Here is a 27,410-nt window from a genome sequence, read left to right as displayed (position 1 = left end):
TTTTGAATGGAGAAAACATTGATTCTTTCATTTGTCATTTTCTGTGCTTAACGTATGTCGTAACTTGTAGAAAATAACTTTCTGTTATGTATTTCATAATGCTGAGTAGTTTGGTGACATTTATTAGATTGTACAACTTAACCCTGAACAGTTAAATGCAAATGTATTACAAAACTTAGTTTTCAATGGAGAATGCATCGATTCTTTCATTTCTCGGTATCTACGCTTAACCTATGTAGTATCTTGTGGAAAAGCAACTTTATGTTATGTGCGTCATAATGCTGAGCAGTTTGCTAACATTTATTTGGTTGGGCAATTTAACCCTGAACAGTAAAATGGAAATGTTTCAGAAAACTTGTAAATTGTCTGAAACAGCTTTTTGAATGGAGAAAGCATCGATTCCTTCATTTGCCATTTTGTACACATAACCTTTGTCATAACTTGTGGAAAACAACTTTCTTATATGTATTTCATGATGCTGCGTAGTTTGGTAACATTTATTTGATTGTAAGACTTAAACCTGAGCAGTTAAATGCAAATGTATCACAGAAATTCCAAATTGGCTGCAACATCGTTTTGAATGGAGAGAGCAGCAATTCTTTCATTTGCCACTTCCTACCCTTAACATATATAGTAACTTCTGGAAAACAAGTTTATGTTATGTATTTCATGACGCTGTGTAGTTTGGTAATATTTATTTGATTGTATATCTTAACCCTGAGATTTTAGATGCAAATGTATCACAAACTTCCCAACTGGCTGAAACAGCGTTTTGAATGGAGAAAGCATCAATTCTTTCGTTTGCCAGTTTTTACAATTATCCTCTGTAGTTAGTTGTGGAAAACAACTTTATGTTATGTATTTCATAATGCTGAGTAGTTTGGTAACATTTAATTGATTGAACAACTTAACTCTGAATATTTAACTGCAAATGAATTACAAACCTTCCCTATTGGCAAAGCAACGTTTTGAATGGAGAAAGCAGCATTTTTTTTCATTTGTCAGTTTCTGCGCTTAACTTATGTATAACCTGCGGAAAACAACTTTATATTATGTGTTTAATGATGCTGAGTAGTTTGGTAACATTCATTTGATTATACGACTTAACCCTTAACAGTAAAATGTACCTGTATCAGAAAACTTCAGAATTGTCTGAAACAGCGTTTTGAATGGAGAAAGCATCGATTCTTTTATTTGTCAGTTGCTACGCTAAACCTATTTCGTAACTTGTAGAATACAACTCTATATTATGTATTTCCTGATGCTGAGTAGTTTGGTAACATTTATTTGATTGTACAACTTAACCCTGAACAGTTAAATGCAAATGTATTACAAAACTTCATTTTGAATGGAGAATGTATCGATTCTTTCATTTCTCGGTATCTACGCTTAACCTATGTATTATCTTGTGGGAAACAACTATGTTATGACGTCATGATGCTGAGTAGTTTGGTAACATTTATTTGGTTGGGCACCTTCACCCTGAGCAGTAAAATGCAAATATCTCAGAAAACTTCCAAATTTTTTGGAACAGCTTTTTGCTGTTTTTCGATTTCTTCATTTGCCATTTTGTACACATAACCTTTGTTGTAACTTGTGGAAAACAACTTTCTGTTATGTTTTTCATGATTCTGCGTAGTTTGGCAACATTTATTTGATTGTACAACTTAACCCCGAGCAGTTAAATGCAAGTGTATCACAGAAATTTCAAATTGGCAGCAACATCGTTTTGAATGGAGAAACTGTCGTGGTTACCCGCAATAGATAGATGACCGGGAGAAGCAGTAGATTACTCAAGAAGTTAAACTTTTATTTGCAAAGAAAAGTTGTGACAGTCAGACAGTCAGTTACTACTGCCCTCTCTGACTGTCCCCGAGTAAAGCTCGAGGGCCTTTTTTATACCTTTTTATTAGCTTATTTACATTGTTACAATCCATCATGTTCTCTCCTATCTTCACAGTTTCATCCTTTCACAATTTGCCTCCTTTTGCCTCCTTTCACAATTGTCTCCTAGCTCACAACCATTTGTCTTTCGCCACAGTCACTTCCTGACTCAATCGCAGGGTGCCCCAATTATTTATGGGCATTGGGGGTCCTGGTACTAGGCTGCAGAGTTATCAGTTATAAAACAATACTAGGCTTATTCGCTACAAGGCTAATAGTTATAAAACATTACGATGTGCCCCTATAACATATGACCTCTGAGACTTGCTAGCACCTGGCTTATCATTTTAAAAAAACTATCAGCTTCAGAACTGCTGCAGAATCATTAGTCGCACTAACCCTTATGACTCTTAGCTACACAATAGATCAATAGTGTCTTCCTAGGAATGTGCTAACCATGGTTTAATGAACTACACTAAATAAAAAGTGTCTCTCTAAGAAAGGGCTAACTATTTCTTTAATGAGCCATATGTTTCCCGTTCTAATATTTTCCCGCGCTTGAGCTGAAGAAGAAGGAGGCCCAGCGGCCATCTTAAGGAGATCGCCAGATATCTTAAGCGCATAGCAAATTATGAATAAGAAGTATAGCCTCTATATATATTCCATATATTCCCCCCTTTAAGACCTATTGGTCTCACATAGAGAGAGAATTCAAAAGGGCACGGTATTTAGATGCTAAAGCCAATCATCCCAATAACAGGTATAACGTACTTTTCGTGCACGAGCCCCATGGATTCACTTTCTATTGCCTGGGCCAGAGGGCCAAAAACCCATCCCTCCGTAGCGGAGAAGGGGAAAAAGACCCTGAGGCCCTCACAGACTATTCCCAACATAAACATAATTGTCTTCCGCAGCGTTATCATCATCATTTGGCACATCTCCCCGAGTCAGATCATAGAGGTATGTTGTTGCAACTTCCTTCTCTGGGGGTTCGATTCAGCCATTGCCAAAAGTATCGGAAACTGCTTTGCTGTGGCACGCACTAAAAAAGGACTTGAAGAATGGAAGGAAGCAGCACAAAATAAGTGTAGACATAAGCAATGCTATACCCGCAACCATTGCAATTTTAGTTAACCAGGCTCCCCAACCACCTAATTTACTTTCCAGCCAATCAGAAAACTGATGTCCAATACCTGCATTCTGTTTAATCTCTTTCCTCAATTTGTTTTTCAGTTTATTCATTGCCTTAGCAAAGGATCCCTCTGGGCTGGTTTCATTTGGTATAAAAGTACAACAATGTTCCCCAAACAGTACAAAAACACCTCCTTTTTCTGCTAGTAACCAATCTAATGCCTGCCTATTCTGCCATGCCATTCTGCTGGTTGCATCCAATTGCTCTCCTAACGCGGAGAGGGCATCATCAGTGAAATTGATAAATCGCTACTGATTATAGCAGATATAATTTATCCATTCCACATTCTTACTGATCCCAATAACGGGTATTATCGATTCCCATCCAGCTGTAATCTAGTTCTTTGCCTTAAATTCATTGGGTATACCTCTAGGCTGACCTATACTATCAATGCGAACTGCAGGGTCAGGGGTATACTCTCTCTTACTACGCTGTAGTGCCTGCAGTGGTGTTGTGTCCAATTTTACACTTGGAGATAAAGCAAGGGGCTACAGCAACATGACACGAGTGCAAGTCCCATCCCATCTAAGTGGAAGTGTCGGCCTCAACCCTTCTCCCAGATTGCACAGCCACCAGATGTCAGCCAATGCACCAATCACACGTTTTGCAGTCACATTCCAAGTGATACTACAAGGACCTGTAAAGTTACCAACAGTAACATCTCCCTTTCTCATATAGTATTCAGACTTAACCCCCTCTATCAGACGTACACTCTCAACTGGAAACGTCTAATTACTATGCCCAAGGCCTACTATAATTACACTTTTTAATCAGTGAATCCTGGTCATAACGGGAGGACCCTTGGAAGAACATGCACCAGAAAGGACAATATGGTATTTCTTTGATACACGACTGATAGCATGTATTTTTAATCGCACAGGGGTTTTCGGATGCACAGGTCTGATTCACATTACATTGTTGCATGCATGTTTCCCCATACTCACGTTCCCATTGCCTGCAGGTGGAGGAGTTATATGGCATGGGCACTATGTGATGTATTGCCCTTGCCCTGGTACAAAAGTGGCAGTCCGTTCTGGCCATTACTGCTGCTGTATAATTTGCCCGTTGATACCAATAATTAGTGCGTGCTTGCAACCATGGTAAGGAAGTAAGTGTCACACTTCTTTTATCCCTCTCTCTTACGTCTTGCGAAGCCCTAGCATTACCATGCCAAGTCTGCCAACTCTGTCAAATTGCTAATTTCCAAATTCGCACAGGAGTTGACAGTCTCGTTATTACAGGGGGTGGGACCAGTCGTCCCCAACTCATCCCCATCCCCATTATCTGGAGAAGGGTTATGTGCAACAGGCCCATTTCCGTCGTTCTCAGAACTGTCAGTGTGTCCGAAAATCTCACTTACTATCTGGTTCAGATCTCGCAGCGCAGTTGTAGTTTCCTGTTCTTCCTGTTCCTCTTCCACTACCCTTTCCTCACGTTCACTTACCACGGGCTCAACACCAAGCTGTTCCTGAAGAACAGCCTTGGTGCAATGGTTAAGATGATACCAGGTGGATTGTCCTTCCTTGGTTACTCTAAAGGGCCCTTCCCTTCTTGGCTCCTTCCACTTTCTTCGGAATATCCACACATAAACCTGATCTCCGGGTTTAATAGGTCCTTCCTCCAGTTCTGTCTTTATCTCCCTTTGTTTTTCCTGTGTGTAGATAAACTTATTTATCATAGTTAGTTGTTGCATGTACTGTTTCAGTTCCAATTCTAACTGTTCCAAACTAGGTCCTTTATATGGGCCTCTCCATTTTAGGCACTGGCATGGGTCTGCCAGTAAGCATCTCATGTGGTGTCAGGCATGTTATGCGATTAGTCTGCATACGATATCTCATCAGCGCTAAAGGCAGGGCATCAACCCAACTGAGCTTAGTGTTTGCACAGATCTTATTCAGTTTAGTTTTCAAAGTCCCATTAATTCTTTCCACCATACCCTGTGACTGGGGATGATATACGCATCCAAATCTCTGTCTTATCCTTACAGCTTGCAATACCAACTTAACCACTTTTTAGATAAAGGCTGACCCATTGTCGGAACTGATCTCTGAGGGTATTCTAAATTTTGGAATTACTTAGTTTGTCAAAAATTTTACTGCAGTTCCTGCTCCTAAATCTTTAGAGGGCACTGCTTCTACCCACCTACTAAATCTATCAATCACCACCAGCATGTATCTCTTTCTTCTTACTGCCTTTATCATATACACATAATCAATCACTAAATGTTTGAATGGTCCTTCGGGTACAGGTATATGACCTATAGGGGTCGTAATTCCTTTCCTAACGTTGTTTTGTACACACACCTCACATTACGACAGAATATGATCTACCAAAGTAGGGTGACCAGAATCATCCTTTTTTATCTTTCTCATCACTTCCCCCCTTGCACAATGGTTCAGCCCATGTGTCTCTGAAATGAGGGTAGTCAACAAGTGGGTGGGAGCTATCAACAAACCGTCATTTGTGCTCCATAAGCCTTCCTGGTTCTGCTTAGCTCCTCTTTGTCTCCACATTGTTTGTTCTGCTAGAGTTGCCTTACCTTGTATTTCAATTATGTTCTCCATTACAGGTTCTGGACTCAGACTCACCTGAGGTGCAATAACAGCCAAACAACATCCAGAGGCTTTCCTGGCTGCTTCATCCGCAGCCTGATTTCCCTTTGTCACCATGTCATTTCCCTTTATGTGCGCCTGACACTTTATAATAGCCAATGGTCTAGGTTTCATCATTGCTGTTACTTAATCTAAAATTTGATGACAATGCTGTATAGGGTCTCCATTGCTTTTCTTGAACCCTATTTGTTTCCATACCGCTCCAAACAAATGACATACTCCATGAGCATATGCTGAATCTGTATAAATATCAACTTTCTCACCCTCCATCATCTCACATGCTGCTGTCAGAGCCTTAATCTCTGCTAATTGAGCTGAACAGGGTTGCGGACAAGCTTCTAGGCTAATTGTTTTAAACTGAGACTGATCCTGTTGCACCACCGAAAATCCTGCGTGATTTCCATTGTGGTCTCTGTAGCAAGAGCCATCCACAAACAAAATCTTTTTATCTACCTCATCCAACGGTTCTGACTGTAAGTCCACTCTTAATTTGGCAAATATCATCGTATCCCTCACACACTCATGATGCTCACCTTCATAACCCAGTGGATAATCAGCTATGTTACTTATGGTACACCTTTGTATAGTTATGTCTGGAAATGTCAATAACATCCGAAACGCAACTATCCTAGCTGGTGTCAGTACAAACTTTCCCTTTTCCAATAATTCTGCTACCTTATGATGCGTGTACAGAATCACAGGATAACCCATGGTTACAGATGAGGCTTTCTCATGTGCATAGTACAATGCTGCTAATCCCTGATAACAAGGTGGATATCCCTGTGCCACCTCATTCAGTCTCGCACTATAATATGCTATTGGCTGTTTTGTTCTCCCTATGCCCGTCTCCTGTCTCAACACTGCTGCAACATAACCTTCCTGCCTGTTCGACACATAGAGATGAAAGACCTTTTCATAATCAGGCAAAGCTAGGGCTGGGGCTGATTGCAATTCATGTTTAAGAGTGTTAAAAGATATTTCTGCTTCCTCATTCCACTGCAGAACACCTTTCAAGTCTGTATGTCCGGCCTCCTTCATCATTTTCCTCAATGGTGTCACAATTTCAGCATATTCTCCAATCCAATCTGAACTGTATCCTGCCATTCCCAAAAATGTCATCATCTGTCCTACAGTCTGAGGTTTAGGATCCTTAGTTATTGCTGCAATTTGATCCGGTACTATTGACTTTGTTCCCTCAGATATTAATCTACCCAAATATTCTACCTGCCGTTTACAAAACTGCCGCTTCTTTCTGGACACTTTATGACCTCCACATGCCAATCTTTCTACCAAATCCAGAGTATCCTGCTCGCACTCTTCCTCGCTTTCGGAGCAAATCAACAAATCATCCAATACTGTATCAGTGTACTTTCCAATGTTATATCCTCCAGGTCTGCCTTAAATACCTGGTTAAAAATACGTGGTGAATGCTTAAATCCCTGCGGCATTCTAGTGTACGTATACTCGTTACCTCTATAAGTGAAAGCAAACAAATACCGGCATTGCTTCGCTAAAGGAATGGTGAAAAAAGCCGAACACAAATCAATCACCGAAAAACAAACTGCCTCCGGTGGAACATTAGTCAGCAATGTATGCGGGTTTAGGACTACAGCTGGCCAATCTTCCACTACGTCATTCACTGCTCGCAGATCATGCACCAGTCTCCACTTGGACTTGTCTGCTTTCAAGACAAGTAACAGTGCAGTATTACAGGGGCTACTCGTACTTTCAAGCACTCCTACCTCAAGCAATTCCTGTATTGTTAGTGCTATTCCTTCTTCTGCTTCCGGTTTCAGGGGATATTGTGGCCTTCTAGGTAGAATCGCTCCCTGTTTTAGTTTTATTTCTACTGGGTTTGCTGATTTTACTCTCCCTACATCTGTATCATGTTGTGACCATAAAATGGCTGGCAGTGCCTCGAGCCTTCTGCTGGTCTTCTTCTTCTACTAGCAATGTCATATGTCGTTGAAGGGTTACTTCGACCTCCTTAGGGTTTCCTACCATCTCCATGTCTGTTGCTACTCTGACATAAATATCGTCCCCAGACTTCCAAACCCTTGGTGTCACTATCTTCCAATCAATAAGTGTTCCTGCTTGCTTCACCATGGGCTCCAAATCTTTGGACTGGTATCCTTCATTTACTAACAGCGTAACATGGGGTGCAGCTCCTGGCATCCTGCACCATTTCTTCAGAAATGTATTTTGTTTTATTTGCAAGGCAGCTCCCTGTTTCCCTATTATTATTGCCTCATCTTTTAAATGCTGCTGAGTATTTACTTCATTGTGCCATTGTCTCTCTATTTCTTTACACTGATTCTCATCAAAAATTACTGTACAATGTAATTCAGTCTTAGGCGGCTTGGCCTTAAGTAATATTGCCAGAGCGCCCTCTTTCCATTTTCTGCAAGTTTTCCAGACTTGATCTTCCATATCCCCTATCCAATAAACATTCGCTCTTTCAGCTGTCTGCATCACTAGCTGAGTGCTTATTTTTCCCACACTTAACCCCTTCGGGGTGCATTCTAATCTCAATCCCAATCTTAGCAATGCATCTCTGCCTAGCAAATTAATCGGGGTTCCTTTGAACACTAAAATCGGTAAAACTATTTCATTATTTCCCATCTTCAAACTCACTGGAGCTGTAAATTGTGTTAACTATGTTTTTTCCCGAGAACCCTACAGTTTTAACAAATTTTTCTGTCATGGGAAGGTGGTAGGATTACTGTGGCTGTACACAAGCGCATGTGGCTCCAGTATCTATCAACACTGGTCTTATTTGCCCTTCTAGAATGATATCAACAATAGGCTTTTCTTCCGCCTCCTGTGATAAATTGGGTACTGTCCCTTCCCACCCGGGTTTTCTGGGCACCCCTAGCACCTTCCATAGGGGTTGACAGGTCCAGTCGGACCTCCTGGGACTGGTCCTAGATTAAACTGCTGCTCTCTAATCATTGACTCTCGCCGAAATGTGGCAGGCCAAGGGTTGTAAGGACAGTCTCTCCGGATGTGACCTGGCTGACTACATCCCCAGCATAATCCTCCCGTTCCTCTTTCTACCTGTCTGTTCACTGGCCCTTTTTACCAATTGCCCCTTTTCCCTCTTCCTTGGAAGTTCCAGTCCTGTCTGGGCTGTAGTCCAAATTTATTTTGCCCCTGATATGGCGTTTGAGGAAACGCTCCCTCAAAGTCATTTATCACTGGCATGGGGCTTTCTGGCCCTTGTCTGGCAATATAACAGGTTCCTTCAAAAGCTGACGCTTTGTTCGTTTCGGTCGGCACAATCAGATCAGGTGTTGCTGGCAACACCTTTTCTTTCTTTTTAAGCTCCTCAAGCTGCATCTGCGTCAGATTTCTTTTCACCTCCTCCTGCTGCTCAATCAGCTTTTGACTGTCTTTTCGGTATTTCTCGACTGCGTGGACTATGTGGTATCTAAATTCTTGGCGGAACATTGACGTCAGCCCTACCACCTCCTCGAGTCTGGACTTTACTTGGGGGGGGGGGGGCATTGCATCTACAATAGCAGCCCGAAACAACGTGGTCATCAACTGGTTTCCCTCCACCTCTTGCTCTGTTTCCAGTATCCACTTTTTCAACTGGTTTACTAAATATGCTGCCGGGTTTTCAGTCTCTCCGAGTGGATCCCCTTTTAAAGCTTTGGGGTCCACTTTAGGTGGATAGCAGTCTCTGAGGGCCCTCCATATCCTCTGCGTCAGTCGGTCAAAACCGCTTCCATCAACATTTGGGTTGTCTGTCACATTCGTTAAGCCAGCTGAAATTATCAGTTCTCTGAGTTTCAAGGTTCCCACCACCTTTACCTTGCCAGTAAACGTCCTGTGGTCTCGTCCTCAAAGACTCTAATCCATTTTCTCGCTCCATCGTATATACTGGGTAATTTATTTATCAGCCCTTCCAGGTCCTGAGTTCCCCAAGGAATGTACTATTTCTGTCCTGCTCCTTTCACTAACAGTGGATACACTCCGCTTCCTCCCTCCGGGCACTGGCTTATTGATCCACTGTCCAATTCCTCATCAGTCTCTGATCCTGATTCTAATTCTATTTTCTACCACCCCGATTCTGCCGGGGTTTCTTTTCTCCCTTGCCCTCCTGTTTTTTCCTGTCCCTTTTTCGTCCGAAGTAGCTCAGCGTACATTTTATACGTTATGAATTCCTCGAACTCCCTCCGTTCTCTGTCCTCCCGCAATTTCCAACTCTCTTCCTGTAGCTCTAACCTTTGCTTCTCCAGTTCTTCCTTTGCTGCCGCAACATTCTCTTTTCTTCCTCCCTTCTCTCTCTGAATTCCGTTATTTGCCGCTGATCATCATAAAATTCTACTTCCCCTTGTACCCCCATCATTCCTTTCATTATTGGACACTGTTTTGGATTCCCTTCGTCTGGATAGGGAGGGGGGTTCTCTACCTCTTTTAAGTCCGGATATAAAGTCGACTTTCCCTCCTCCCCCGTTATGGGAAGCTGTCTCTCTGGTTTCCTTGCGCCCTCCAATGACGCCTGATATGCTTTTCTCGACTTTTCTCCTTCCGTCCTGAAAAGTTTTAGTATCTCTGCCTCCTGCTCCCTCTTCTGGTTTCTTTTTCCAGATTTGTCTTTTGGTTTGTAGTTTTTTATTAACCCTTCCATTTCCTTACACAGACTTAAGTCAAAAGTTCCCTCTTTTGGCCATTTCATAACTAGATCGTTAGTTCTGTATTCCCATTTACCCGAAATTTTTGTGATATCACATTTAGATACCGGAAATTTTTTACTTAATATTTCAACTGCAGTTCCTTTTCCCATCATGTTGTTTTACAGGGTGTTTTTCAAAATCTCACAACTCACTTGTTAGCTCTATTGTTTCCTATACTACTTCTACACCCAACTCTATAATTTTACTGCCCAATTTTCCGGCTTTTATATTATTTAATCTTATCCAATATATCAAAAATTCTTACCTCTTCTGTTCTGCTCGTGCAGACCCCTTCCTCGGGCGGTATCCGCAGAACTTTCCTTTAAACTTCGTCCGTTCAGACCCTCGTCTCCTGCGAGGAAGTATCCAGGAGGACTTTTGCCCTGCCCGTTCAAACCCTCGTCTCCTGCGAGGCGGTAGCCACAGGGACTTACCGACACCACGTGGAATTTTACTTTAATCAATTTCTATTCTACTCACTACACTGCGCAGTTTTCTTGACCAATCCTCCGAGTCTCCTTTAATTTAAATTTATGCCAGATTCTTTGGATCGGAGAGACCCTTCGACAATCGTTTAACACTTCTGCGTCCGGAGACCTCCCACACCCAACAGAGTTTTGGTCCGAATTAACAGCGAAAACGCTTATCTTTTTCCTGGTCGTCACCCTTTACTCTGCTGGTCTCGTGGGTGTCCCCTAGGGACTAGGAAGTGTCCTTGATTTGTCGTTCATTTCTTATGGGTTTCATTCCGAACCTGTTCGTGACGCCAAATTTGTCGTGGTTACCCGCAATAGATAGATGACCAGGAGAAACAGTAGATTACTCAAGAAGTTAAACTTTTATTTGCAAAGAAAAGTTGTGACAGTCAGACAGTCAGTTACTAGTCACGCTCTGACTACTGCCCTCTCTGACTGCCCCCGAGCAAAGCTCGAGGGCCTTTTTTATACCTTTTTTCTTAGCTTATTTACATTGTTACAATCCATCATGTCCTCTCTTATCTTCACAGTTTCATCCTACACCATTTGCCTCCTTTCACAAATGTCTCCTAGCTCACAACCATTCGACTTTCGCCACAGTCATTCCTGACTCAATCGCAGGGTGCCCCAATTATTTATGGGCATTGGGGGTCCTGGTACTAGGCTGCAGAGTTATCAGTTATAAAACAATACTAGGCTTATTCGCTACAAGGCTAATGGTTATAAAACATTACGATGTGCCCCTATAACATATGACCTCTGAGACTTGCTAGCATCTGGCTTATTAGTTTAAAAAACTATCAGCTTCAGAACTGCTCCAGAATCATTAGTCGCACTGACCCTAATGACCCTTAGCTACACAATAGATCAATAGTGTCTTCCTAGGAATGTGCTAACCATGGTTGAATGAACTACACTAAATCAAAAGTGTCTCTCTAAGAAAGGGCTAACTATTTCTTTAATGAGCCATATGTTTGCCGCATTAATAGTTTTCCGCGCTTCAGCTGAAGAAGAAGGAGGCCCAGCGGTCATCATAAGGAGATTACCAGCCATCTTAAGCAAAGAGCAAATTATGAATCAAAAGTACAGCCTCTACTTTCTATATATTCCATAAAAGCAACAATTCTTTCATTTGCCACTTCCTACACTTATTCTATGTAGTAACTTCTGGAAAACAAGTTTATGTCATGTATTTCATGATGCTGATAGTTTGGTAACATTTATTTGATTGTACATCTTAACGCTAAGAAGTTAGATGCAAATGTATCACAAACTTCAAAACTGGCTGAAACAGCGTTTTGAATGGAGAAAGCATCAATTCTTTCATTTGCCATTTTCTACACTTAACCTATGTAGTAACGTCTGGAAAAGAACTTGATTCTACGTATTTCCTGATGTTGAGTAGTTTGGTAAAATTTATTTGATTGTACAACTTAACCCTGAGCAGTTAAAAGCATATGTATAGCAAACTTCCAAATTGTCTGAAACAGCGTTATGAAAGCGGAAAGAATCAATTCCTACATCTGCCAGTTTCTACACTTCACCAATGTAGTAACTTGTGGAAAACAACTTTATGTTTTGTATTTCATGATGCTGAGTAGTTTGGTAACAGTTATTTCATTGCACAACTTAACCCAGAGGAGATAACTTCAAATGTATCACAAACTTCCAAATTGGCTGAAACATGGTTTTGAATGGAGAAAGCATCAATTATTTCGTTTGCAAGTTTTTACACTTAACCTAACTAGTACGTTGCGGAAAACAACTTTATGTTCTGTATTTCATGAAGCTGAGTAGTTTGGTAACACTTATTTGATTACACAACTTAGCCCTGAGCAGTTAAACGCAAATGTATCACACAACTTCCAAATTGGCTGAAATACCGTTTTGAATAGAGAAAACGTCAATTCTTTCATTTGACAGTTTCTACACTTAAGCTATGTAGTAACTTGTGGAAAGACACTTCATGTTATGTATTTCCTGATGCCGAGTAGTTCGGTAACATTTATTTGATTGTAGAACTTAACCCTGAACAGTTAAATGCAAATGTATTACAAAACTTCCATATTGGCGAAGCAGCGCTTTGAATGGAGAAATCATCTATGTTTTCATTTGACGGTTTTTACGCTGAACCTATTTACTAAGTTGTGGAAAACAAATTTCTATTACGTATTTCATGACGCTGAGTAGTTTGGTAAGATTTATATGGTTGTGCAACTTAACCCTGAACAGTAAGATCCACATGTGCCAGAAAACTTCCAAATTGTCTCAAACAGTGTTTTGAATGCAGAAAGCATCGATTCCTTCATTTGCCAGTTTGTACACTTAACCTATGTAGTAACTTGTGGTAAACAACATTATGTTATTCATGTTGTGATGCCGAGCAGTTTGGTAACATTTATTTGATTGTACAACTCCACCCTGAACAGTTAAATACAAACGTATCGAAAAACTTCCAAACAGTCTGAAACAGCGCTTTGAATGGAAAAAGCATAGATTCTATCATTTGTCAGTTTCTGAGTTTAACTTATCTGCCAGCTTGTGGAAAAGATCTTTAGGTTATGTATGTCATCATGCTGAGTAGTTTGGTAACATTTATTTGATTGTACAACTTAACCTTGAACAGTTAAATGCAAATCTATCAAAAACCTCCAAATTGGCTGAAACAGCGTTTTGAATGAAGAAAGCATCCATTGTTTCATTTGCCAGTCTGTACACTTAACCAACATAGTAAGTTGAGGAAAACAACTTTATGTTATGTATTTCCTGATGCTGATTGGTAACATTTATTTGATTGCACAACTTAACCCTTAAAAGTTAAATGCAAATGTATCACGAAATTCCAAATTGGTTGAAACGGCATTTTGAATGGAGAATGCATCAATTCTTTCATTTGCCAGATTTTACTATGTAGTAATTTGTGGAAAACAACTTTATGTTTTCTATTTCATGATGCTGAGTACTTTGGTAACATTTATTGATTGTACAGCTTAACCCTGAACAGTTAAATGCAAATGTATCACAAAACATCCAAATTGGATAAAACAGCGTTTTGACTGGATAAATCATCAGTCTTTCATTTGCCAGTCTCTACACTTCTCCTACGTAGTAACTTATCAAAACCATTTCATCTTTTGTATTTCATGATGCTGAGTATTTTGGTAACATTTATTTGATTGTGCAACTTAACCCACAACAGGTAAATGGAAATGTATCGCAAAACTTCCAAACAGTCTGAAGCAGCGTTTTGAATGGAGAAAGAAAGGATTCTTTCATTTGCCAATTTCAGCGCTTAAGTTATGTAGTAACTTGTGGGGGAGAAAAACTTTATGTTATGTATTTCATGATGCTGAGTAGTTTGGTAACATTTATTTGATTGTGCAACTTTATCCACAACAGTGAAATGCAAATATATCGCAAAAATTCCAAACAGTCTGAAAGAGCGTTTTGAATGGAGAAAGCATGGATTCTTCTATTTGTCAGTTTCAGCGCTCAACTTATGTAGTAACTTGTGGGAAACAACTTTATGTCGTGTATTTCATGATGCTGAGTAGTTTGGTAACATTTATTCGGTTGTGCAACTTATCCCTGAATAAAAAATGCAAATGTATCAGAAAACTTACAAATTGTCTGAATCAGCGTTTTGTATGGAGAAAGCATCGATTCTTTCAAATGCCAGTTTGTACACTTAACCTATGTAATAATTTGTGGAAAAGAACATTATGTTATTCAGTTCCTGATGCTGAGCTGTTTGGTAACATTGATTTGATTGTACAACATAACACTGATTACTTAAATACAAATAAATTACAAATCTTCCATAGTGGCGAAACAGCGTTTTGAATAAAGAAAGAAAAGACTCTTTCCTTTGTCAGTTTCTGAGCTTAACCTATGTAGCAACATCTGGAAAACAACTTTATGTTATGTATTTCCTGATGCTGAGTAGTTGGGAAACAATTATTTGATTGTACAACTTAACCCTGAACAGTTCAATGCAAATATATCACAAAACTTTCAAATTGGCTGAAACATCGCTTTGAATGGAAAAAGCATCAAACCTTTAATTTGCCAGTTTCTACACAATCTATGTAGTAACTTGTGGAAAACCACTTCATATATTGTATTTCATGATGCTGAGTAGCTCTGTAACATTTATTTGATTGTGCAACATAACCCTGAACAGTTCAATGCAAATATATCACAAAACTCCCAAATTGTCTGAAACAGCGCTTTGAATGGAGAAGGCATCGATTCTTTCATTTGTCAGTTCCTGCGTTTAACCTATGTAGTAACTTGCGGAAAACAACTTTACGTTATATTATTCATGATGCTGAGTAGTTTGGTAACAGTTACTTGATGGTGCTACTTAACCCTCAACAGTAAAATGCTCATTTAGTAGAAAACTTCCAAATTGTCGGAAACTGAGTTCTGTAAGGAGAAAGCATCGGTTCTTTCATTTTCCAGCTTGTACACTTTAGCTATGTAGTAACTTGTGGAAAACTACATTATGCATTACCTGCCGCTGAGTAGTTTGGTACATTTATTTGATTATACAACTTAACCCTGAACTATTACAGGCACATGTATCACAGAACTTCTAATTGGCTGAAACAGTGTTTTGAATGGAGAAAACATCAATTCTTCATTTGCCAGTTTCTACATTTAACCTGTTACGGACTCAGTGAAAGTCCCTTTAAGATAGAGAGTGTGTGTGTTTGTGTGTGTGGGGCGTGCTTACGTCAATAGAAGATAAAGGACGTAATGACGTTGTTGAAGAGGCAGAAGAAGAAGGAGAGAGAGAGAGAAGGGAGAGAGACACCAGCCTGCTTGTTTTCTCTATCGATGGATGAGAAACAATAACTGTGTTTGCCACTGAAATCCATGCATGGAAGTTGGAAGTAATCCGGTGGAGTTCACTTTGTTGCTGACCTGTAGAAGGAAACAGGTATTTGTGTGTGGACGACCACGGTTCGGATGCTTTTCGGGGTGAGGAAGTCACTACAGAGTAAACACTGGAGTGTCGTTTGGGGTCCATCGTGGAACATTTGGATTTCGTATGAACTCTCTCTATGTTTTTCTACATCTACATCTTATCTTCAGTCAACGGTGGTTGTTGAAGAAGCCCTTGCTCATGTTTCACCTTATGGCTTGCGGAACTGAACTTTAAGAACCATTCCGGAACTGGGAGTTTTGGACTTTGCCACACCCACACACACACGACGAGTTTAGTTTTGGGGTTAACGTTCAAGGTTTAACATTTTTGAATTCTAACATACTAACATTTTTACTTTTATTTTACGTATTATCATAAGTATTGATTAATAAAATAGTTTTTAACACTAATTCATGCTCAGTGTGTTTCTTTTGTTGCTGGTTTGTGACAAACCGATGTAGTAACTTTTGGAAAGACACTTCATGTTTTGTATTTCATGATGCTGAGTAGTTTAGTAACATTTATTTGATTGTGCAACTTAACCCTGAACGGTTCAATGCAAATGCATTGAGAAAACTTCCAAATTGTCTGAAAAAGCGTTTTGAATGGAGAAAGCATCGATTCTTTCATTTGCCAGTTTGTACACTTAACCTATGCAGTAACTTGTGGAAAACAACTTTACGTTATGAATTTCATGATGCGGAGTAGTTTGGTAACATTTATTTGATTGTACAACTTAACACTAAATACTTAAATGCAAACGATTTACAAATCTTCCATATTGGGGAAACAGCGTTTTGAATGGAGAAAGCTCCAATTCTTTCATTTGACAGCTTCTGAGCTTAACCTATTTAGTAACTTGTGGAAAACAAGTTTATGTTATGTATTTCATGATGCTTAGTCGTTTGGTAACATTTATTTGGTTGTGCAACTTAACCCTGAACGGTGAAATGCACATGTATCAGGAAAATTCCAAATTGTCTGAAAGAGAATTTTGCATGGAGAAAGCATCGATTATTTCATTTGCCAGTTTCTACACTTAACCAATGTAGCAACTCGTGGAAAGCTAGCTTAAGTTATTTATTTCCTTATGCTGAATAGTTTGGTAACATTTATTTGATTGTACAACTTAACTATGAACTGTTAAAGGCAAATGTATCACAAAACTTCCAAATTGGCTCAAACAGCGTTTTGAATGGAAAAAGCATCAATTCTTTCATTTGCAGTTTCTACACTTAACCTATGTAGAAACTTGTGGAAAACAGCTTTATTTGATGTATTTTATGACGCTGAGTAGTTCGGTAACATTTATGTGATTGTACAACCTACACCTGAATAGTTAAATGCAAATGTATCAGAGAACTTCCAAATTCACTGAACCAAAGTTTTGAATGGAGAAAGAATCGATTCTTTAATTTGCCAGTTTGTACACTTAACCTATGTAGCAACTCGCGGAAAACAACATCATGACATGTATTTCCTGATGCCGAGTAGTTCGGTAACATTTATCTGGTTGTGCAATTTAATCCTGAACAGTTAAGTGCAGATGTATCACAAAACTTCCATATTGGCGAAGCAGCGCTTTGAATGGAGAAAGCATAATTTCTTGCATTTAACGGTTTCTACGCTTTACCTATGTAGTAACTTGTGGAAAGACACTTCATGTTTTGTATTTCCTGATGCTGAGTAGTTTGGTGACATTTATTTGATTGTACAACTTAACCCTGCGCAGTTAAATGCAAATGTATCCGAAAAATTCCAAATTGGCTGAAACGGCGTTTTGAATGAAGAAACCATCAGTTCTTTCATTTGCCACTTTCTACACTTAATCATTGTAGTAACATCCGGAAATCAAGTTGATGTTATGTAATTCATGATGTTGAGTCGGTTAGTAACACTTATTTGTTTGTGCAACTTAACCATGAACAGTAAAATACACATGGATCAGAAAACTTCCAAATTGTCTGTAAACGCGTTTTGAATGGAGAAAGCATCAAGTCTTTCATTTGCCAGTTTGTACACTTAACCTATGTTGTAACTCGTGGAAAGCAACAATATGTTATGTATTTCCTGATGCTAAGTATTTTGGTAACATTTATTTGATTGTACAACTTAATCCTGAATAGTTAAATGGAAATGTATCACAAAACATCCAAATTGACTGAAACAGCGTTTTGATTGGAGAAAACATTAATTATTTCATTTGCCAATTTCTACACTTATCCGATGTAGAAACTTGTGGAAAACCACTTCATGTTTTGTATTTCATGATGCTGAGCAGTTTGGTAACATTTATTTGATTGTACAACTCCACCCTGAACAGTTAAATACAAACGTATCACAAAATTCCCAAACAGTCTGAAACAGAGCTTTGAATGGATAAAGCATGGATTCTTTCATTTGTCAGTTTCTGAGCTTAATTTATCTGCCAGCTTACATAAACAGGGTTGTTATAACGGGAGACTTCAACTTCCCAAATATCGACAGGAACCTGCTTAGTGCCAAAGGTTTAAATGGGACGGAAAATGTTAAATGTGTGCAGGAGCGATTCCTGACGCATTATATTGACAGGCCGAATAGACGGAATGCCATGTTAGATCTAGTTTTAGGAAATGAACCGGGCTCTATTGGTGGGTGATCACTTGGGGGATCGTGACCATTGCTCCATAACCTTTAAAATTGTCATGGACAGGGACAGGTGCAGAGAGAATAAGAGCATTTTTAATTACGGAAGGACGAACTATGAGGCTATAAGGAGAGAATTTGGGAGTGTAAATTGGGATGTCCTTTTTGAAGGAAAATTACCATGGAGATGTGGTCGATATTCAGGGATCTTATGCAGGAGGTTAGGGATAAAGATGTCCCGGTGAGGCAGAGAAGGAATGGCAGGGTGAAGGAACCGTGGGTGACGAGAGAGGTGGAACGACTTGTTAGGGAGATGATGGTAGCATACATGAGGTATAAGCAGCAAGGTTCGGACAGGGCCCGCGAGGAAGAAACTTAAGAAAGGGTTGAGGAGAGCTAGAAAGGGACATGAAAAGGCGTTGGCTAGTAGGGTTAAGGAAAATCCCAAGGCCTTTTTCAAGTACGTGAAGGGTAGGAGGATGGCTAGGGTAAAGGTAGGTCCGATTAAGGACAAAGGTGGGAGAATTTGCCTGGAGGCGGCGGAACTGGGAGAAGTTCTCAATGAGTACTTCTCTTCCGTATTCACCAGGGAGAGGGGTCTTGATGATGCGGAAGGGAGTGCTGGTCAGGGTAATGTTCTCGAGGTTGTAGATATCAAGAGAAAGGATGTGTTGAAGTTGTTAAATAATATTAAGACAGATAAATCTCCGGGGCCTGACGGGTTTTTTCCCCAGGCTGCTTTCGAGAGGCCAGGGAGGAGATTGTTGAATGCTGGTAAGGATATTTGAGTCCTCGTTGTCCACGGGGATGGTGCTAGAGGATTGGAGGGTTGCTAATGTTGTCCCCTTGTTCAGAAAAGGTAATAGGAATAGGCCAGGGAATTATAGACCGGTGAGTCTCACGTCTGTGGTGGGCAAGCTGTTGGAAAGGATCCTAAGGGATAGGATTTATGAACACCTAGAGAATCATGGACTGATTAGGGACAGCCAGCATGGTTTTGTGAAGGGAAGATCTTGCCTCACAAGCCTGATAGAGATTTTTGAGGAGGTGACCAGGAAGATTGATGAGGGCAGTGCGGTGGATGTGGTTCACATGTATTTTAGTAAGGCGTTTGATAAGATTCCTCATGGTAGGCTTCTTCAGAAGGTCAAGTGGCCAAGGGATCCAGGGCAGCTTGGCTGTGTGGATTAGGAATTGGCTTGCATGTATAAAGCAGAGGGTTGTGGTGAAAGGAGTGCCCTCGGATTGGAGGGCAGTGACTAGTGGTGTCCCGCAGGGATCGGTTCTGGGACCTTTATTTTTTGTAATATTTATAGATGACTTAGATGAGGGGGTGGAGGGCTGGGTTAGTAAGTTTGCGGACGACACTAAGATCGGCGGTGTTGTGGATAGTGTGGAGGGCTGTCGGAGCTTGCAGAGGGATATTGATAGGATGCAGAGCTGGTCTGACAAGTGGCAGATGGAGTTCAATCCGGAGAAGTGTGAGGTGGTACACTTTGGAAGGAAAAACTCCAGGGCAGAGAAGAAGGTAAATGGCAAGGTACTTGGTAGTGTGGAGGAGCAGAGGGATCTGGGTGTTCATATTCACAGCTCATTGAAAGTTGCCTCACAGGTGGGAAGAGCTTTCATAAATCGCGGGATTGAGTTTAAGAACCGCGAGGTGATGATGCAGCTTTACAAAACTCTTATTCTGGTCGCCTCATTATAGGAAGGATGTGGAGGCGTTGGAGAGGATGCAGAGGAGATTTACCAGGATACTTCCTGGATTAGAGAGTATTGAATATGAGGAGAGGCTTAAGGTGCTAGGGCTTTATTCACTGGAAGGGAGGAGGATGAGAGGACACATGATAGAGGTATATAAAATATTGAGAGGAATAGATAGAGTAGACAGTCAGCGCCTCCTTCCCAGGACACCAATGTTGAAGAAGAGAGGGCATGGCTTTACGGTTATGGGTGGGAGTTTCAGGGGAGATGTGAGGGGGAGGTTTTTCACCCAGAGAGTGGTTGGTGCATGGAATGCACTGCCTGGGGTGGTGGTGGAGGCAGATACATTGGACAGGTTCAAGAGCTTGTGGGAAAGCATATGCAGGAATGTGAAATGGAGGGATATGCGGGAGGAAGGGGTTAGGTAGTGTGAGGGTGGATTGATGGACGGCACAACATGATGGACCGAAGACCCTGTTTCGTGTTGTATGGCTCTATGGTTCTGTGGTACACATAACCTATATATATATGCGGTGGAAAATATTTTTGTTACCTATTTCATGACGCTGAGTAATTTGATAACATTTAATTGATTCTACAACTTATTCCTGGAGCAGCTAAATTCAAATGGACAACAAAACTTCCAAATTGGCTGAAACAGCGTTTTGAAAGTTGAATGCATCAATTTTTTCGTTTGCACTTGCTGCACACAGCTACTAGTAACTTGTGGAAAACAACCTTCTTTTATGTATTTCATGATGCTGAGTAGTTTGGTAACATTTATTTGATTCTACATCTTAACCCTGAGCAGTTAAAAGCAAATGTATGACGAAACCTTCAAATTGTCTGAAAGAGCGTTATGAATGGAGAAAGCGTCAATCCTTCATTTGCCACTTTATGAAATTAACTATGCAGCCACTTGTTGAAAACAACTTTATGTTGTGTGTTTCATGATGCTGAGTAGTTTGGTAACATTTTGTTTGATTGTACAAGTTAATCCTGAGCAGTTAAATGCAAATGTATCACAAAACTTCAAAATTGACTGAAACAGCGTTTTGGGTGCAGAAAGCATCAATTCTTTTATTTGCAACCTTCTGCACATAACTACATATTAACTTGTGGAAACCAACTTTATTTTATGTATATCATGATGCTGAGTATTTGATAATATTTATTTGATTGTACAACTTAACACTGAGCAGTTAAATGCAAATGTATCACAAACCCTCGAAATTGGCTGGAAAAACGTTTTTTGATTGGAGAAAGCACCAATTCTTTCATTTGCCACTTTCTACACATAACCTATATAGATACTTGTGTAAAAAAAACTTTATGTTATGTATTTCATGACACTGCGTAGTTTGCTAACATTTATTTGATTGTACAACTTAACCCTGAAGAGTAAAATAAAATGTATCAGAAAACTTTCAAATTGTCTGAACCAGCGTTTTGAAAGGAGAAAGCATAGATTCTTTCATTTGTCAGTTTCTACGCTTAACCTATGTAGTAACATGTGGAAAACAACTTTATTTTGATGTGTTCCATGAATCTGAGTAGTTTGGAAACATTTATTTGATTGTGAAACTTAACCCTGAACAGTCAAATGGAAATGTATCACAAAACTTCCAAATTGCTTGAAACAGCATTTTGAAAGGAGAAATAATCAATTTTTCAATTTGCGAGTTTCAACATTTAACCTATGTGGTAAGTTGTGGTAAGCAACTTTATGTTATGTATTTCATGATGCTGAGTAGTTTGCTAACATTTATTTAGTTGTGCAACTTAATCCTGAACAGTTAAAAGCAAATGTATCACACAAGTTCCAAATTTTCTGAAACAGTGTCTTGAATGGAGAAGCATCGATTCTTCACTGGTCGGTTTCTGCGCTTAACCTATGTAGTAAATTATGAGAATAACTTTAGGATATGTATTTCATGATGCTGAGTAGTTTGAACGTTTATTTGATTGTGCAACTTAACCGTCAACAGTTAAATGCAAATATATCGCAAAACTTGCAAATTGTCTGAAACAGCGTATTGAAAGGAGAAAGCATAAATTCGTTCATTCGCCAGTTACTACACTTAACGTATGTAGTAACTACTACAAAACAACTTTCTGTTCTGCATTTCATGATGCTGAGTAGTTTGGTAACATTTATATGAACGTACAACTTAGCACTGAGCAGTTAAGTGCAAATGTATGACAAAACCTAAAAATTGGCTGAAAAAGCTTTTTGGGTGGAGAAAGCATCAGTTCTTTCATTTGCTACTTTCTACACATAAGTACATAGTAACAAGTGGAAACCAACTTTATTTTATGTATTTCATGATGTTGAGTAGTTTGGTAATATTTATTTCATTCTACAACTTAACAATGAGCAGTTAAATGTAAATATTTCACTAAACTTCCAATTGGCTCAAAAAGCGTTTTGAAAGGAGAAAGAATCAATTCTTTCATTTGCCACTTTCTACCTATAACTACTTAGTAACTTGTGGAAAACAACTTTATGTTATGTACTTCATGATGCTGAGGAGATTGGTAATATTTATTTCATTGTACAACTTAACACTGAGCATTTAAAAACAAATGATACACTAAACTTCCAATTTGTATAAAAAAGAGTTTTGAAAGGAGAAAGCATCAATTCTTTCCTTTGCCACTATTTAGTAACTTGGGTAAAACAACTTTATGTTATGTATTTGATGATGCTGAGTATATTGGTGACATTTATTTGATTGTAAAATATGCAAATATATCACAAAACTTCCGAACTGGATGAAACAGCGTTTTGTATGGAGAAAGCATCAATTCTTTCATTTCCCAGTTTATACACTTTTAACCTACGGAGCAACTTGTTGAAAACAACTTTATGCTATGCATTTCAAGATGCTGAGTAGTTTGTAAACATTTATTTAATTGTACAACTTTACCCTGAGCAGCTAAATGCAAAGGTATCTCAAAACTTCCAAACAACCTGCAACAGCGTTTTGGATAGAGAAAGCAGCAATTCTTTCATTGCCACTGTCTACATATAACTACATAGAAACTTGTGGAAAACAACTTTACTTTATGTATTTCAAGATGGTACGTAGTTTGGTAATATTTATTTCATTGCACAACTTAACCCTGAGCAGGTAAATACAAATGTATCACAAATCATCATAATTGGCTGAAACAGCGTTTTGAATGCAGAAATCATCAATTCTTTCATTTGCCGCTGTCTACACATAACTATGTAGTAACTTGTGGAAAACAACTTTATGTTATGTATTTCATGATGCTGAGTAGTTTGGTGATATTTATTTGATTGTGCAACTTAACACTGTGCAGTTAAATGCAAATGTATCACAAAACTTCCAAACTGGTTGAAACAGTGTTTTCAATGCAGAAAGCATCAATTCTTTCATTTGCCACTTTCTACACTTGACCTAAAAAGTAACTGCTGGAAAATAACTTGTTATGTATTTGATGATGCTCAGTAGTTTGGTACCTTAATTTGATTGTACAACTTAACCCTGAGCAGGTAATTACAGATGTATCACAAAACTTCCAAATTGTATGAAGCAGTGTTTTGAATGGAGAAAACATAATTTGCCACTTTCTACGGACAGCTACATAATAACTTGAAAGAAAGAACTTCATTTTATATATTTCATAATGCTGAGTAGTTTGGTAACATTTATTTGATGGTACATTTGAACGCTGAGAAGTTAAATGGAAATGAATGACGAAACCTCCAAATTCTCTGAAACAGCGTTTTGAATGGAGAAAGCATCAATACTGTCAATTGCCACTTTCTACACTTCGTCTATGTAGCAACTTGTTGAAATGAGCTTTATGTTATGTATTTGTTGAAGCTCAGTAGATTGGTGAGATTTATTTGATTGTAGTACTAACCCTGAGCAGTTAAATGCAAATTATCACAAAACTTCCAAAGTGGCTGAAACAGCGTTTTGAATAGAGAAAGCATCAATTCATTCATTTGCCACTCTCGACACATAACTACATAGTAACTTGTGGAAACAACATCATGTTATGTATTTGATGATGCTGAGTAGTTTGGTCACATTTATTTGATTGTACAGCTTAACACTAAGGTGATAAATGCAAATGTATGACGAAACTTCCAATTTGTCTGAAACAGCGTTCTGAAAGGAGAAAGCATCAATTCTTTCATTTGCCTCTTGAGGCACTTAACCTGTGTAGCAACTTGTCCAAAACAACTTTATGTTATGTATTTTAAAATGCTGAGTAGTTTCGTAACATTTAATTCATTGTACAACGCAACACTGAGCACTTAAATGCAACTGTTTCACAAACCGCCAATTGGCTAAACATCGTTGCTTGATTGGAGAAAACATCTATTCTTTCATTTGCCACTTTGTACACATGCCATATATAGTCACTTGTGGAAAACAACTTTATGTTACATATTTCATGATGCTGAGTAACTTGGTAACATTTATTTGATAATACAACCTAATCCTGCAGAGGTGAATGCAAATGTTTCAGAAAACTTCCAATTTGGCTGAAACAGCGTTTTGAATAGAGAGAGCATCGATTCATTCATTGTCGCTTTACACACTGGACCTACAAAATTAACTGGTGGAAAACAAATTTATGTTATGTATTTCATGATGCTGAGAAGTTTGTTAACATTCATTTGATTATACAAGTTAACACTGAGCAGTTAAATGCAAATGTATCACCAACCTCCAAACTGACTGATACAACGTTTTGAAAGGAGAATGCATTAATTCTTTCCTTTGCCACTTTCTACACAAAACTACATAGTTACTATGGAAACCAACTTTCTGTTATGCATTTCATGATGCTGAGAAGTTTGGTGACATTTATTTGATTTTACAATTTAACCCTGAGCAAGTAAATGCAAATGTATCACGAAACCTCCAAATAGTCTGAAACAGCGTTTTGAATGGAGAAAGCATCAATAATTTCATTTGACACTTTATACAGTTAACCTATGTTGCAAACTTTGAAAACATCTTCATGTTATTTATTTAATGATGCTGAGCACTTTGGTAACATTTATTTGATTGTACAACTGAACCCTGAGCAGGTAAAATCAAATGTATCACGAAATTTCCAAATCAGCTGAAACAGCGTTTTGAATAGAGAAAGCATTAATTCTTTCATTTGTCACTTTATACAATTAACCTATGTACCAACTTGTTGAAAAATGCTTAATGTTATGTAATTCATGATGATGAGTAGTTTGGTAACACTTATCTGATTATACATCTTAACACTGAGGTATTAAATGCAAATGTATCACAAAACAAAATTGGCTTGAAACAGCGTTTTGAATGGAGAAAGCATCAATTCGTTCATATGCCAACTTCTACACAAATCTGTATAGTAACTTCTGGAAAACAACTTTATGTTATGTATTTTATGAAGCTGAGTGGATTGGGGACGTTTATTTGATTGTAGAACTTAACCTTCAGCAGTTAAATGCAAATGTATAACAAAACTTCCAAACCGACTGAAAGAGCGTTTTGGATGGAGAAAGCATCAATTCCTTCATTTGCCACTTTCTACACTTGACCTAATATTCAACTTCTGGAAAAACAACTTTATGTTATGTATTACATGATCCTGAGTATTTTGGTAACATTTATATGAATGTACAACTTAACACTGAGCAGTTACGTAAAAATGTACCACTAAACCTAAAAATTGTTTGAAAAAGCGTTTTGGGTGGAGAAATCAGTTCATTCATTTGCCACTTTCACAACATAACTACATAGTAACTTGTGGAAAACAAGTTTATTTTATTTATTTCATGATGCTGAGTAGTTTGGTAACATTTATTTGATTATACAACTTAACACTGAGCAGTTAAATGCAATTGTATTACAAACCTTCGAAATTAACTGATACAACGTTTTGGATGGCGAAAGCATCAATTCTTTCATTTGCCACTTTCTATACATAACTACATACTAACTTGTCGAAAACAACTTTATGGTATGTATTTCATGATGCTGAGTAGATTGGAGACATTTATTTGATTGTAGAACTTAACCCTGAACAGTTAAATGCAAATGTATCACAAAACTTCCCAACTGGCTGAGCACGGTGTTGGATGGAGAAAGCGTCAATTCCTTCATTTGCCACTATGTACACAGAAATAAATAGTATCCTGTGGAAAACAACTTTATTTTATGTGTTTCATGATGCTGAGTAATTTGGTAATATAAATTTGATTGTACATCTTAACACTGAGCAGTTAAATGCAAATGAATCACTAAAATTCCAATTTGTCTGAAAAAGCGTTTTGAAAGGAGAAAATATCCACTCTTTCATTTACCACTTTATACACTTAACGTATGTATCACCTTGTTGAAAACAACTTTATGTTATGTAATAGATGATGCTGAGGAGTTTGGTAACTTTTATTTGATTGTACAACTTAACGTTGAGCAGTAATTACCAAATGTGTCACAAATCTTCCAAACTGGCAGAAGCAGCGTTGTGGATTGCGAAAACACCAAATCTTTCATTTGCACTGTCTGCTCATAACTACATAGTAACTTGTGGGAAAAAAAAGTTTATTTTATGAACGTCTGATGCTGTGTAGTTTGGTGACATTTATTTAATTGTACAACTTAACCCTGAGCAGGTAAATGTAAATGAATCACAAAACAACCAAATTGGCTGAAGCAGCGTTTTGGATGGAGAAAGCATCAATCCTTTCACTTGCCACTTATTACACTTGACCTAATAAGTAACTTGTGGAAAACAACTTTACGTTATGTATTTGATGATGCTGAGTAGACCGGTGACATTTAATTGATCGTACAACTTAACCCTGAGCATTTCAATGCAAATGTATCACAAAACTTCCAAATTTGCTTAAAGAGAATTTTGGAATGAGAAAGCATCAATTCTTTCATTTGCCACTTTCTACACTTGACCTAAAAAGTAACTTGTGGAAAACAACTTTACGTTATGTATTTCATGATGCTGAGTAGACTGGTGACATTTAGTTGATTGTACAACTTAACCCTAGCAGTTAAATGCAAATGTATCACAAAACTTCCAAATTTGCTGAAAGAGCATTTTGGAATGGAAAGCATCAATTCTTTCATTCTTTCATTTGCTGAAAGACCGTTTTGGAATGAGAAAGCATCAATTCTTTCAATTTCTACTGTCTACACATATCTACATAGCAACTTTTGGAAAACTACATCATTTCATTTATTTTATAATGCTGAGTAGTTTGGTAACATTTATTAAATTTACAACTTAACCCTGAGCAGTTAAATGCAAATGTAT

This window comes from Pristis pectinata, chromosome 27 (genome assembly GCF_009764475.1).
Source record: "Pristis pectinata isolate sPriPec2 chromosome 27, sPriPec2.1.pri, whole genome shotgun sequence".
Taxonomy (NCBI): domain Eukaryota; kingdom Metazoa; phylum Chordata; class Chondrichthyes; order Rhinopristiformes; family Pristidae; genus Pristis; species Pristis pectinata.
This window is presented reverse-complemented; position numbering follows the sequence as displayed.